The following is a 16,283-nucleotide window of genomic DNA, read 5'->3' as shown; positions in this document are numbered from 1 at the left end:
TAACACACAATTATCAGTCAGTATAATATCCGATTTACCACTGTATCCATTCCACCTGTGCCAATAACATTAATTGTCATGTAAACTTCTGAACAATTACAATGAATCAATCCCTTACCAACATTAATATTAATTTCTGTACCTTTGTTTGGAACATTTAAACTATTTTTTGTTTCCTCGTTAATGGGAAATAAGTAAAATTGTAACTTTGTGTTTTGTTCATGATTTATTAAGGAAATAATTTGTTAATTCATTTTTTAAATCACTTTTAAACAAGCACCATTTAAATCGATCAAATTATCATTTTCATCAGTGATAGTAATTATTACATTCTGAATAGTATTAGAAATTGGTATATTTATGGGATAATTTGATTCATAAATTACTGTTTCTCCAAAACCAGTATTTGGTTCAAATGGAAAAAATATTAGTTTTTCTATGAAAATGTTCATTCTCTTTAACAAATATTCTGTCAGCAAGATTAAAATTTATATTTATCAATCCAAGTAGAATAAATCTCAGAACATTCTAAGCAATTGAGTTTTCATTGACTGCAATAATTTGATTATAAAATTTTAACATTTGGCCTCTACAATGCTTTTGTCCATAAATAATTTAATATCATCTTCGATAAAAACTCTGTTTCAAATGTTTTAGGTTTTTATGATTGAATGATTTTTTCCAAAATGTTCAAACTTACTGAACAACAGGAATTTATATCGTTTCCTCGTCAGTGTGCAATTTATTATTTTCGTTGTAATTTTTCGGAGTTAAGAAGTTGAATAAAAAACAACTAGTGAAACATTTTTATAAGTTGCATTTATTGGAACAGTAATTCTGTTTCTCAGAATAGATCAACTATAACCCAATTAGAATAGTCTATACATTTACATTAATAAAATTAGGTAAAAAATTGGCCCAAAAGTAAGCATTCCTGAAAAAATTAATATGGTAAGCTTCTATAAAGTTCTACTCAATCTTCGACAAAAAGGACTAAACGGTTGTGAAACAACCACATTAATCATTAATGATCATATTCTGGCTCCAGGATGGTTAAATTGCAAAAAGTTAAGATCAATCAAAATACTTAAAATTTATAAGAAGATGTGAAAAAATTGAAGATAATATTAATGCAAAAATTCCTACTTTTATTGAAAATAATGATGAAATGATTCTATTAGAAAATGTGAATATAATTAGGTTGTTATTTTTGATTATTTATTCTTGAATATCAAGATATAGACATCGAATATTTTACTAGATGTAAACATGATGGAACAGATTGTTTTCACTTAGCTCAAACTTATTCAAAAACACCAACATTATTAGTTAGAGATCATCTTAATTTTTAAATATTTTCAGAAAATATTATATAAATTTAAATCATATTTATCATGTATTTGTTGGTGCTGATTTAAAATATAGCGATTTTAGAGTGTAGTAAATGTGTAGTAAATGTTGGAAAAAAGATGAATTTAGTTTTAGTTCAGTAGATATGACAACAAAAATTAATAAAAAGAAAAGAATAAGAAGTTTGCAAACATTAAACATAAATGTTGAACATAAAATCGTTGAACATAGAAATGTTGAACATAAACTTTGAACATTAAAAGGTTGAATGGTAATGTTGAATGTAAACATTGAACACAAAAATTTTCAGCATAATAACATCAAACATACAATGTAAAACATAAATGATGGATGGATAATATGCACAGTTATTGTATTTTGTCATTAATAAATGTTGGCAAAATACAGCTTACAAGGTGTTAAAAAAGCTAAACGAAACAGAAAAGTAGAAGAACAAATAGAAGAAGAATTTAAAATGAAAAAGGACAACCAGAAAAAGAATATGAAAACTTTTTAAATAATGATCAACCGATTGTCGATGCAATTTAACAAACTAAACAAGGAATTGAAGGTTTCGGTGATAATGCTTTGAAAGCTATTGAAGAAAATAGGGATGCTGAAAAACAAATGGTTCATTATAATCAATATTATTTAGAAGAAGTGAATGATATTCCCACAATTAACAGTATGAAATTGATATAAAAGATAATACATTAAGCGATTCAGAAATAAATAAGTTTTTAGAGAATTTTGAGAAAGAAAGAAAATTAAAAAGAAGAGCAATTAACGAATGTTAGTAAAATAAATATAAGTGAAAAAATGTTAAAATTTATTAATCATTTTGAAGTACTGTTGTTGTATTAAGACCTGTTGGTACTTTTAAATACATTGGTAAATGTCCAGGTGAACTCAATGATTATTAAAAACTGGTGAAAAAGAATACAACTGTGCTGATCATATAGTGAAACTTTTAACTAAAAATCAAATTACTACACTTGAATTAGGTAAAGAACTTTATGCAACAATTTTATTTGACTTGAATGATGTATATTCTGATAATAATCCAAATAAAATTAAATCAATTAAAAGAAATAAATATAATATTTTGATAAAAACAAGTGTTGACGTAATATTTTCCTAGTTTTTCAGAGGGAAATATTAAACATTCATTTCAAAAGGAGGGTGAAGGTTTAGTAAAAAAATATTCAGAAAAACAAGTTGAATATACTTGGGTGAATAACGTTCATCAATTAATTGACAGATTACAGTAACCCATGTTGAAGTATTAGCTAGAAACAAAAATTATTATAATCATAAAACGAAATAACAAAAATGTTTCTTGATAAATTTATTGATTTTATAATTAACAATCCAAAAGGAATTCCATATTCACTTTGGGCAAGTGAATATAGAACAGGAGTATTTAATAAAGTAATTATTAATTTACCATTTGGAATGCATATACATGTTTATAATTGGTGTGCCGCTGAGACTAAAGTAAACGAAAAATTAGCATGTGTAGATGAAAGGAATAAATCGATTACATGCAGCATCTAAAGAATATGAAATTTTTATAGAAATCATCATCAGTGTTCTGCCAAGAGGCAGGTTTTCACATGGTAGTTCTCCAGGCTGTCCAGTCTACTGTCATCCTCTTCAGGTCTGCATAATTTCCTCTTCCCTTCATGTTATCTATCATCTTGTATCTCCTCCTTCCTCTCAGTCCTCTCCCACAAACCAGTCCTTCCAAAGTATCTGCTAGCAGGCACTCCCGTCTCAGTGAATGTCCCAACCAGTTCTTTTTCCTTACTGTCACAACCTTCAGCAGACATCTTCTCTCACCAACCCTTTCCAATACTCTTTCATTATTCACTCTGTCCATCCAGCTTCTCCTCTCCATTCTCCTCCACATCCACATCTCAGATTCTTCTAACCTTTTTTTCCATCTTCTCGCCTCAACATTTATGTTTCTGCCCCACATTCCAGACAAAACCTTTGCCAAGCCTTTTTCTTAGACATCTATCTAAATTGCCACATAAGAGTCTCTTCTTTCTGTTGAATGCCTCCTTCACTATGGCAATTCGAGTTTTCATCTCCTGGTGACATCTCAAGTCTTCAGTTATTGTGCTAATAAGATATTTAAATGCACTTACTTGGCTACTGGTAAATTGTCCTATTTTAATAATTTGACAGTCTGCATCTTGTACTGAAGAGCATACTCTTTGTTTTTGCTTTGTTTGTTTGTATCCTATATTACACACAAGCTTCATTCAGGTCTTTCAGCATGTCATTCAATGTCTGCTCACTTTCTGTCACTAATACCATGTCATCAGCAAATTTTATACATTATATTCTCTTTCCACCAATACATATTCCTCTCTTCCCATTTAAGCCTTTCGTAATAATCTCTTCAAGGTATGTGTTTAATAACAGTGGGGAAAGGCAACAACCTTGTGTAACACCTCATCCAAAGCTGCTTCCTTCTGACATTTCATTACCAATCCTGATCCTTACTTTCTGGTGTAAATATAGATTCTGTATCAGTCATCTCTCTTTCCAATCCACTCCATTCCTCTTCAAAATATCCATCAGCCTGTTCCCCTGAACTCTCTCAAAAGCCTTCTCTAAATGTATAAAAACAGCAAAGATTTCTCCACCTTTTTCCATATATCTTTCACGTATAATTCTTAACAGGCCAATAGCATCTCTTGTTCCTTTTCGTCTTCTAAATCTGAACTGCTCCACTGCAAACCCACTATCAAGCTTGCCATATTTATAGAGATAATATAGAAAAAAGACATGAAGCTGATAAAAAGCTTCAGTTAGCGGCAAAAGAAAGAATGTATGCTTGAGATGCTTCAACTGATGAAAAATTAGCTCCAATCTATGGGAATCGAATATTAGGGCTTTGACTAAATGTTGTTGATATGAATAGGGATTATAAAAATTCCTTATTAAGTTTTAATCTATATAATTGAATAACTTCAGTGTCGATTATACTAACTCCCAAATGGCAAAATAAAACCAAAATCAATTAAAGTTAAATTCAATCATGAAGTACTGAGCAATTTTAACTGAAACAGAAAAAAGAAAAACAGATCAAAGTTGGTGGAAATTTAATTATTACATTGGGTACTCCTGTAGTGAAAAAATTACTGAATATCTATTGAAGAAAAAAAACCTGAAAGTGGATTTGTACCATTATTATTAGCTGCAATACCATAACTAGCAACTACTGGTTCATTCGCTGGTGGATCTGCAGCAATTGTGAATGAAGTTAAAAAGCTGATAACGTCTTAGAAAAACAAAAAAGACATAATACAGCAATGGAAAAGAAAGGAAATGGATGTAGAAAAAATTCAGAGAAATAATCAAAAAAATACAACATGACTTTATCTAATTTTGACGTAGAAGAATTAGTTAAACTATTAAAAATTAAATATCTTTGTGGCGTTTTTTGGTTGATGAATTACCTCATGAACCAAAAAATTTAGACTGTTGATACTGAATTAAGATACATCTGATATTAATGTTACTCATTTGATTTGTTATTATAAGCATTAAGATACTAAATTTGTTTTTCATTCACATGGGGGAATACACCGAAGTAGTAAATTATTTATGAAAAAATGATTTATGTTATTAGATCTAAAGGATACAAAGTTTTAACGAATTTATTTGTGGTCGTTTTTGTCTGTTTTAAAATTGTTATGGATGAATTAAAATTTTAATAATATCTTAAATTTAAAACAGACATTTTTGGAAATAAATTGTATGTTTAACACACTAATGGTTTAGAAGAAATTAAAAAATTTTAACTATTAGAACCAGAAATTAAAAACTCCAAAATTTGAAGATTATCAATTAAAATTCAAAGATTTTCAATCAAAAATTAAAAATGTGCCATCATCAATAGATTCATAAATGAAAACTACATCAGAGTTGTTGGAAACAAAAATTTAAAATATTCAATCATCAATATATGAAAAAACCAGTCACTAGAAAAATTTAAAGATATCCATTGTTTTCAGTCATCAGTAAATCCCAGAATAAATTGTCTAATGACGCAATCTCAAAAAGAACTACCGAATTTTTTAATTAAAAACAGTAATACTGATTCTAAAAGTAGAAGATTAATGAATGTAAATGATCCAATTGCTAAAAAGCAAGTAGTGAACAAACAATATTTAGAAAAGTACAGTGCTTATCTTGTTACTGATGAACTTTAAACTAATACATCAAATTATTTTACAAAAAAGAGATCAGAAAAAGGTTTTTCAGACTATTCTCAAAAACTCAATACTTGGATGATTTAAGTAATCTTAAAGAAAAAGTATATGATAAATTAATAAAGCAATTAACTTTCATGACTGGAGGTTCACAAAAAATGCACAATAACAATGAAAATGATTTTAGTCTTAAAAAGTTGTTCTTTTTGGTAAACCTATAAACAGTGAGTCAACAATTAATGATTGTCATCTTTGGATGGGAGTGTTTGACAAACTTTACAAAAGAACTCATGACAAAAAAACAGTAAAAATTAAATTTTCTAGAAGTACGATTAAAAAATTCTTTTAAAATTCTTCCTGTAGATGTTAGGTTAATTATTTTTGGTGAAATAATTTAATTATTTTTTTATTATATATAAATGGAGAATCATAGCAACATTTACTGTTTCAAATGTAAAAAGTTTACTGGAACACAAATTCTAATAGCGGAACAACTAAAAATGGACAATGAAGATTTGTAGCTACTTGTTCTATTTGTAAATCTAAAAAAAAGCAAATTTATAAAAAATTGTAGGTAATGGTTTAAATATGAGTAAAGAAATTGTTAATGAATTACATAAACAATTGCAAAAATTTTTAATGTAATTCTTTTGGAATACATGATTTATGACTGATTTAGTCTAAATGGATACTGGATAATTAAAAGAAATTTCGAAAATAAATCAAGGATATAAAAAATTTATTTAACTGTTATAGATTTTTTTTTTCAAAATTTGCTTGTTCTATTCCAGATAAAGATAAAACAGATAAAAGTATAGCTGATTTTTTTGAAAAAATATTAGAGTCGAAAAAACTGAAAAATTTAAAAACAGATGATGGAAAAGAAGTTTATCATAACGTATTTCAATAATTAATCAAACAATTTAATACTAATCACTATTCAACTTTTAGTGAATTAAAAGCATATCTTGTTGAAAGATTTAACAGAATATTAAGAGAAAAAGGCACATAAAATTTGAATTAAAGGAAATTATAAATTGGTTGAATTACTTAAAAAACTTGTTGATGAATATAATAACACAAAACATTCAACAATAAAGATATTGCTAAATTTATAACTACAGATAAGGGTAGAACTAGTAAATTAAAAGGAAAATACGAGAAAGGATATACGGCAAATTCGTAAAATGACATTTCTTAAACTGAATATGTTAAAATGAAAGGATATAATTGGTGAACAAATAAAAGGAAATTTTATGACCGACTACTTTTATGGACTCAACTAATTTCTCAAGTACTGCTGCAGAGATATGACACCATGAATCCTGCAGGGCTGTCAATAAATCCGCAGGAGTACTAAGTGATGGAGATCTCGTCTGAACGCTATGTCACAAGGCATCCCAGATATGTTCAATAATTTTCATATCTGGGGGAGTCAGGTGGCCAGTGGAAGTGTTTAAACTCAGAAGAGTGTTCCTGGAGCTACTCTGTAGGAATTAAGGACATGTGGGGTGTCGCATTGCCCTGCTGGGCAGAGGCATATATAGATGTATCACTCCAACTACACACACCCCACACCATCACAGTGCCTCCACCAGCTTGAATAGTCCCCTGCTGACATGCAGGAACCATCAATTCATGAGGTTGTCTCCATAATCATACACATCCAACCGTTCAATAGAATTTGAAATGAGACTCGTAAAACCAGGCAACGTATTTTCAGTCATCAACAGTCCAATATCTGTGTTGATCACTCCAGGCGAGGCATAAAGCTTTGTCTTGCAGCTGTCAAGGGCACACAATTGCGCCTTCGGCTCCAAAAGTCCATATCAATGATCTTTTGTAGAAGGGTTTGTATGTTGATACTTCCTGATGGCCCAGCATTGAAATTTTCAGGAATTTGAGGAAGGGTAGCACTTGTGCCATGTTGAACGATTCTCTTCAGTCATCATTGGTCCCATTCTTGCAGGATCTTTTTCTGGCTGCAGTGATGTCTGAGATTTGATGTTTTAATGGGTTCCCGATACCCACGGTACAGTCATGAAATGGTCATACAGAAAAATCCCGACTGCATTGTTACCTTGGAGATGTTGTGTCCCACCACTTGCGTGCCAGCTACAACACCATGTTCAAACGCACTTTAATTTTGTAAACTTGCCATTGTAGCAGCACTAACCGATCTCACAACTGCACCACACTCTTGTTGCCTTATTTAGGCATTGATGGTGACAGTGCTTTATTCTGCCTATTTACATATCTCAGTATTTCAATGGGCATTCCTACACCAGTTTCTTTGGTGCTTCAGTGTAGTTATTTGTTCATTTCTTTCATGTAAAATTTCTACAGTTCTCTATTTCATCTACTATCTTTGATTTTATTTAAACTTTTTTATAATTTATTTGACCTTCACAGAGTAGTTGTACATTAATCTTTATTTTATATTCTCTGTATTCTCTTAGTGAAGGTAAACCATCATGATTAAGCCATTTCTAAATTATTTTGTTTGTTCTTTTTTAGATTTTATTATGAAGAATAAAGACCTCCTTTTATTGATAAAAATAGCTCAATCTTCATTCTTTTCAATACCTCTAAATTCATCATCAAAATGTTTGAAGGTTTTGTTTATTTCTTTATATCCTAAAAGTTTAGCACATCTTTGGTTTTAAACCACAGATTATTGTTTTCATCAATAATTATTAATACTTTTTCATCATTATATGGAAGTTTGGTATTTTTTAGGTCAGCAAATGACTACATTTCTATGTAACAACATTTATTAAACTTTAGAATTCTCATGAAGAAATAAACACTACAAATAAGGATACACCTTCAAAACAGATTATATTGATTGGATAAAATAGAAATAAAAAGAATATAGAGAAAATAGATATGAAAATATAAAAGAAAATATAGATAACTGGAATAAAGAATATGTATTCATGGAAATTGTAAAAAAGAAAGAAAAATTCTTGTAGATATATTCATAGCTGTAACTATAATCAAACATACAAGGAAATAGATTATCAAAAAGTTGAATTTTTTGTGGAAAAATTGTAAAGTGTATCTGAAAACAGATAAAAAAATTATCATATCGTGATATGTGTTAAAAACTGATAACTTTTTTACTTTATTATTTGTTTTTGGTTAATCTTCTATACAACTGTTCCGTTCATGTAAGAAATCATTGTTATTATCTATTATTTTACATAAGTTTAATTTATAATTATCATAGGAAGAGCATCAATTTCATCTAGTAATATAATACATTTATCGTCATTAGAACCTAAAACAATTTTATTACATTCAACTGTATATAACTGTGTTTAAACTCTCTACTTTAATTAATTTTCATGTGATTTCTTGTGACATGTTAACAACTTTTATAATTATCAAAGGTAATTCCATTTTGAAATAAATTTCATATTTTGTCTTTTCTTTATCACCAACTTAATCAGCATAGATTTTCAATCCTAAATAATGTGCTCCAACATAATTTTTCTTCAATATTCACCTTTCATTTCTCCTCAAGGTTTCTTGTTTAATTGTGATATTCAATAAATGTTAGCTTTCGAATTATCATTTGTGTCAAATGCGTTTATCATAGTTTTCATATCTTTATAAAAATCTTCAGTTCTTATATCAAAAATAAAAGAATATCTATCCATATAAGATAAATCAACATTTTAACCATATTTTGGTTTCATAACATTATAATAAAAATCTTAAATTTCTATTTTTGTAATATCTAGATTACCCATTCCAATATAAATTCGTTTATATAATTATACTAATGTTTTTTTTCATATGATCTGCAACTAGATATAGCAGTACATTAATAACCTGGTTTTAAAATATATTTCATATATTTTTCTTTATCTTTCTGTATTATAATTTTCTCTATTTTTAATATTTTTAATTGTCTTATGAAATACTGAACTGTTCCTCAACTTACAGAAATCTTTTTGAAAATCATTTTTGGCTTTAGTTCTCTTTCTGTATTAAAACCAATATACATTTTCAACCAATCTGATTGGTCAAATGATAATATTCCATGAATTTTCGCTAACTTTAAACCTAGATTTAAACTTGTTTACGATTTCTATAGGGTAACACATATTTTTCTTATTATTTAATTTATTTTCTTCTTACAGTGCTCATGGTAAATCTTTCTTTAAATCATGTAATATTTTTATATACTAAATTGAATTCTAAAATATAACCATTTTGTTATCATCTAGTATTTTAAGTGTTTTTTTTCAGGATTAAAACACCTTGGTTCGAACCAAATGAAATCTCTAAATGGTAAAAATTAAGACAATGTCCAACCATATACATTATTTGCATCTAAATAAGCAACATAATTTGATTGTTTTTCTAGCTGCAAATTTTTCTTTTATTGACTACTTGATTTGACATATCACTTTAAGAAGTTCCACCTCGAACTCCTTTTTCCAGAAATAAAATCATATCATAATCGTCTCATCAATTTAATTCGATTTTTGTCAGTTTTCATACAGGATCCCACTGTAGACCAGGTGCTGTAAAATACCAAGATGGATCGAGTTTATAATATTTAATATATCTAACTCTGAGATGTACCAAAATATCTGCTAAAATTAAAGATTTATTATATATTTTTTATATTCATCTAAATTTTAATATCGAATTTTTTCCAAATTGTTTTTGCACAGTTATAATGTTCAGCAAAAATGTTTTCTTTATAAAGTCTCGAATAAATACATTTATTTTATAGGAAATTTTTTCTCTAGTGATTTTTCTTCAGAATCCATATACTCTTTAGGATAAACTCCCTTTTAAATACTGAAACTAATTGTTCACATTTAAAATATTTTGGTGTTTCTCTAAATTGTACTTTTATAAGATTAGAAGATAATTTATCTACACTCCTGGAAATGGAAAAAAGAACACATTGACACCGGTGTGTCAGACCCACCATACTTGCTCCGGACACTGCACGAGGGCTGTACAAGCAATGATCACACGCACGGCACAGCGCACACACCAGGAACCGCAGTGTTGGCCGTCGAATGGCGCTAGCTGCGCAGCATTTGTGCACCGCCGCCGTCAGTGTCAGCCAGTTTGCCGTGGCATACGGAGCTCCATCGCAGTCTTTAACACTGGTAGCATGCCGCGACAGCATGGACGTGAACCGTATGTGCAGTTGACGGACTTTGAACGAGGGCGTATAGTGGGCATGCGGGAGGCCGGGTGGACGTACCGCCGAATTGCTCAACACGTGGGGCGTGAGGTCTCCACAGTACATCGATGTTGTCGCCAGTGGTCGGCGGAAGGTGCACGTGCCCGTCGACCTGGGACCGGACCGCAGCGACGCACGGATGCACGCCAAGACCGTAGGATCCTACGCAGTGCCGTAGCGGACTGCACCGCCACTTCCCAGCAAATTAGGGACACTGTTGCTCCTGGGGTATCGGCGAGGACCATTCGCAACCGTCTCCATGAAGCTGGGCTACGGTCCCGCACACCGTTAGGCCGTCTTCCGCTCACGCCCCAACATCGTGCAGCCCGCCTCCAGTGGTGTCGCGACAGGCGTGAATGGAGGGACGAACGTCTTCAGCGATGAGAGTCGCTTCTTCCTTGGTGCCAATGATGGTCGTATGCGTGTTTGGCGCCGTGCAGGTGAGCGCCACAATCAGGACTGCATACGACCGAGGCACAGAGGGCCAACACCCGGCATCATGGTGTGGGGAGCGATCTCCTACACTGGCCGTACACCACTGGTGATCGTCGAGGGGACACTGAATAGTGCACGGTACATCCAAACCGTCATCGAACCCATCGTTCTACCATTCCTAGACCGGCAAGGGAACTTGCTGTTCCAACAGGACAATGCACGTCCGCATGTATCCCGTGCCACCCAACGTGCTCTAGAAGGTGTAAGTCAACTACCCTGGCCAGCAAGATCTCCGGATCTGTCCCCCATTGAGCATGTTTGGGACTGGATGAAGCGTTGTCTCACGCGGTCTGCACGTCCAGCACGAACGCTGGTCCAACTGAGGCGCCAGGTGGAAATGGCATGGCAAGCCGTTCCACAGGACTACATCCAGCATCTCTACGATCGTCTCCATGGGAGAATAGCAGCCTGCATTGCTGCGAAAGGTGGATATACACTGTACTAGTGCCGACATTGTGCATGCTCTGTTGCCTGTGTCTATGTGCCTGTGGTTCTGTCAGTGTGATCATGTGATGTATCTGACCCCAGGAATGTGTCAATAAAGTTTCCCCTTCCTGGGACAATGAATTCACGGTGTTCTTATTTCAATTTCCAGGAGTGTATGATCGAAAATATACATTTAAATGTATCCAAAAATCTCAATGTTAATCCATCTTCAACCCCTCTACCAAAAGACATATATTTTTGTTTGTTATTTGGAATTGCATTAATATCTTCTTGATCTATTGCTAATTCTTTAATAAATAAATGAACTTCATAATTTGTTTAATTATGAATGTTAACTGGAATAAATGTAGGATTTCTAAAATTAAGATTACTATCTTCGTAAGCACTCAATATTTTCTTTTCAAATGACAATGATCTTACTTTTTTGCTAACTGTAAATTCTTTTACGCTAATAAAACGAATTTTGAATTTGTAAAATTATTTTATTTTCGGTTGTCATTATCATTGGTACATTTAGATAATATATTTTAGCAATTTTTCTAGATACTTATTTTAACACTTCTATGAATTTTCTTGCTGCATCTTTGCCAGTATACATAACAGGATTTTTACAGTCACCCTAGAATATTTAACATACTAACTAAATATAATCCATAAATTTTTTGCTGGGTATTAATATAAGCTTTTTCAGGATTTGGTTGATAAGTGTTAACATCTTTTAAAAGACATCTGAGATGTGCATAAATTACAAGAGGTATTCCTAATTAGTTATTATAATTTTTAAATTTAATTTGTCACCTTCCACAGAGATATCTACGTTTACTGCATTTTGTTCTATGCAATCGTTTTCGTGTTCGTCTCAGTTTTCTTGAAAATAAAAATATGTTAAACATCACAAGGCTAAACGTTTCCATTGAGTTCCCTCGTTTGTGAACTAATCAATCTAGATAAATTTTTTACCTAACAATATTGTGAGTTATCGTTATCTCAAATTAAAATAAGATTAACATGTTCTCTTGTTTTTTTTAAAGAGTGTAAGCATTAATTGAAATATTTGACTTACTCACAAGTTTTAGAATATCTGTTAAATGAACAGAAAAATTAATTTTCCCTTTTTCAAAAATTTAATCTACTTCTAATCCAATATTTTTATAATTTTTAACTGTTTTGGCATGATCATTTGCTGGATGTAAATATGATTTTATTGAATAAAGAAGACGATTTTGATTATATTTTTTTACATTACAGATTTTTTATCTTTAATTTCTTTTGGTAAATCGATATAAGAAGAACCAGCAATTGGATTATATATATCACTTAATTTATTTATGTACAATTTTTTTTCATTTCTTCCATTCCAGTTAATAGTTCGATTTTTGGTTTATGATAATAACCTTCTAAATCAGTTGTTCTAAATAAAACTTTGTTATTTGTTTTAAAGTTAAATTCTAGTATATCGTCTTGTCTTTTAAAATTACTATTAAATTTCGTATTAGCTCTAATTGCTCTTCTTTGTATAAAAACATTCTTAAAGTCAGTGATTATTTCCCCTTTATCTGATTAAAAAGTTAGTGTGGTTCAACAATATTATCAACTTTATTAATGTTGTTGTTGTTGTGGTCTTCAGTCCTGATACTGGTTTGATGCAGCTCTTGTGCAAGCTTCTTCATCTCCCAGTACCTACTGCAGCCTACATCCTTTTGAATCTGCTTAGTGTATTCATCTCTTGGTCTACCTCTACGATTTTTCCCCTCCACACAGCCTTCCAGTACCATATTGGTGAGCCCTTGATGCCTCAGAACATGTCCTACCAACAGATCCCTTCTTCTAGTCAAGTTGTGCCACAAACTCCTTTTCTCCCCAATTCTATTTAATATCTCCTTATCAGTTATGTGAACTACCCATCTAAAATTCAGCATTCTTCTGTAGCACCATAATTCGAAAGCTTCTATTCTCTTCTTGTCTAAACTATTTATTGCCCATGTTTCACTTCCATACATGGCTACACTCCATACTAATACTTTCAGAAACGACTTCCTGACACTTAAATCTATACTCGATGTTAACAAATTTCTCTTCTTCAGAAACGCTTTCCTTGCCATTGCCAGTCTACATTTTATATCCTCCCTACTTCGACCATCATCAGTTATTTTGCTCCCCAAATAGCAAAACTCCTCTAATACTTTAAGTAGCCCCGATTTAATTCGACTACATTCCATTATACTCGTTTTGCTTTGTTAATGTTCATCTTATATCCTCCTTTCAAGACACTGTCCATTCCGTTTAACTGCTCTTCCAAGTCCTTTGCTGTCTCTGACAGAATTACAATGTCATCGGCGAACCTGAAAGTTTTTATTTCTTCTACATGAATTTTAATACCTACTCCGAACTTTTCTTTTGTTTCCTTTAGTGCTTGCTCAATATAAAGATTGAATAGCATTGGAGTAAGGCTACAACCCTGCCTCACTCCCTTCCCAACCACTGCTTCCCTTTCATGTCCCTTGACTCTTATAACTGCCATCTGGTTTCTGTACAAATTGTAAATAGCTTTTCACTCCCTGTATTTTACCCCTGCCACTTTCAGAATTTGAAAGAGATTATTCCAGTCAACTATGTCAAAGCTTGCTCTAAGTCTACAAATGCTAGAAACGTAGGTTTGCTTTTCCTTAATCTTTCTTCTAAGATAAGTCATAGGGTGAGTATTGCCTCACATGTTCCAACATTTCTACGGAATCCAAACTGATATTCCCCGAGGTCAGCTTCTACTAGTTTTTCCATTCGTCTGTAAAGAATTTGCGTTAGTATTTTGCAGCTGTGACTTATTAAACTGATAGTTCGGTAATTTTCACATCTGTCAACATCTGCCTTCTTTGGGATTGGAATTACTATATTCTTCTAGAAGTCTGAGGGCATTTCTCCTGTCTCATACATCTTGCTCACCAGATGGTAGAGTTTTGTCAGGACTGGCTCTCCCAAGGCCATCAGTAGTTCTAATGGAATGTTGTCTACTCCCGGGGCCTTGTTTCGACTCAGGTCTTTCAGTGCTCTGTCAAACTCTACATGCAGTATCATATCTCCCATTTCATCTTCATCTACATCCTTTTCCATTTCCATAATATTGTCCTCAATTATATCACCCTTGTATAGACCCTCTATATACTCTTTCCACCTTTCTGCTTTCCCCTCTTTGCTTAGAACTTGGTTTCCATCTGAGCTCTTGATATTCATAAAAGTGGCTCTCTTTTCTCCAAAGGTCTCTTTAATTTTCCTGTAGGCTGTATCTATCTTATCCCTAGTGAGACAAGCCTCTACATCCTTACATTTGTCCTCTAGCCATTCCTGCTTAGCCTTTTACACTTCCTGTCGATCTCATTGATGAGACATTTGTATTCCTTTTTGCCTGATTCACTTACTGCATTTTTGTATTTTCTCCTTTCATTAATTAAATTCAGTATCTCTTCTGTTACCCGAGGATTTCTACTAGCCCTCGTCTTTTTACCTATTTGATCCTCTGCTGCGTTCACTATTTCATTCCTCAAAGCTACCCATTCTTCTTCTACTGTATTTCTTTCCCCCATTCCTGTCAATCGCTCCCCTATGCTCTCCCTGAAACTCTGTACAACCTCTGGTTCTTTCAGTTTATCCTGGTCCCATCTCCTTAAATTCCCACCTTTTTGCAGTTTTAATCTACAGCTCATAAACAATAGATTGAGGTCAGAGACCACATCTGCCCCTGGAAATGTCCTACAATTTAAAATCTGGTTCCTAAATCTCTGTCTTACCATTATATAATCTATCTGAAATCTTTTAGTATCTCCAGGGTTCTTCCATGTATACAACCTTCTTTCATGATTCTTGAACCAAGTGTTAGTTATGATTAAGTTCTGCTCTGTGCAAAATTCTACCAGGCAGCTTCCTCTTTCATTTCTTAGCCCAATCCATATTCACCTACTACGTTTCCTTCTCTTCCTTTTCCTACTGTCGAATACCAGTCACCCATGACTATTAAATTTTCGTCTCCCTTCACTACCGGAATAATTTCTTTTATCTCATCATACATTTCATAAATTTCTTCATCATCCGCAGAACTAGTTGGCATATAAACTTGTACTACTGTAGTAGGTGTGGGCTTTGTGTCTATCTTGGCCACAATAATGCGTTCACTATGCAGTTTGTAGTAGCTTACCTGCAGTCCTATTTTCTTATTCATTATTAAACCTATTCCTGCATTACCCCTATTTAATTTTGTATTTATAACCCTACTTTATTAATATCATAAGTTATTATTCTCGGTTTAAAAGCAGAAGCTTTTCTGTTGATTCGTTTAGCTTTTTTTAAAAAAAAAATCGTCATCATCTAGGAAACTGAAACCAGGTAATTTTCCTGATAGTTTTTTTTTTAAATTTCTTGATATTTTTCAACTCAAAGCTTTTGAAAATCATTCTCATTATTGATATTATTAATATTAACCTTATGTATATTGATAAAATCGATTGCTTATTAAATTTAGAATAATTTCTTAGATGTTTCATTTTACAGATCTG

Source organism: Schistocerca cancellata, chromosome 8 (assembly GCF_023864275.1).
Source record: "Schistocerca cancellata isolate TAMUIC-IGC-003103 chromosome 8, iqSchCanc2.1, whole genome shotgun sequence".
Classification (NCBI taxonomy): domain Eukaryota; kingdom Metazoa; phylum Arthropoda; class Insecta; order Orthoptera; family Acrididae; genus Schistocerca; species Schistocerca cancellata.
The sequence above is the reverse complement of the archived record's forward strand: the minus strand, read 5'-3'. Positions refer to the sequence as shown.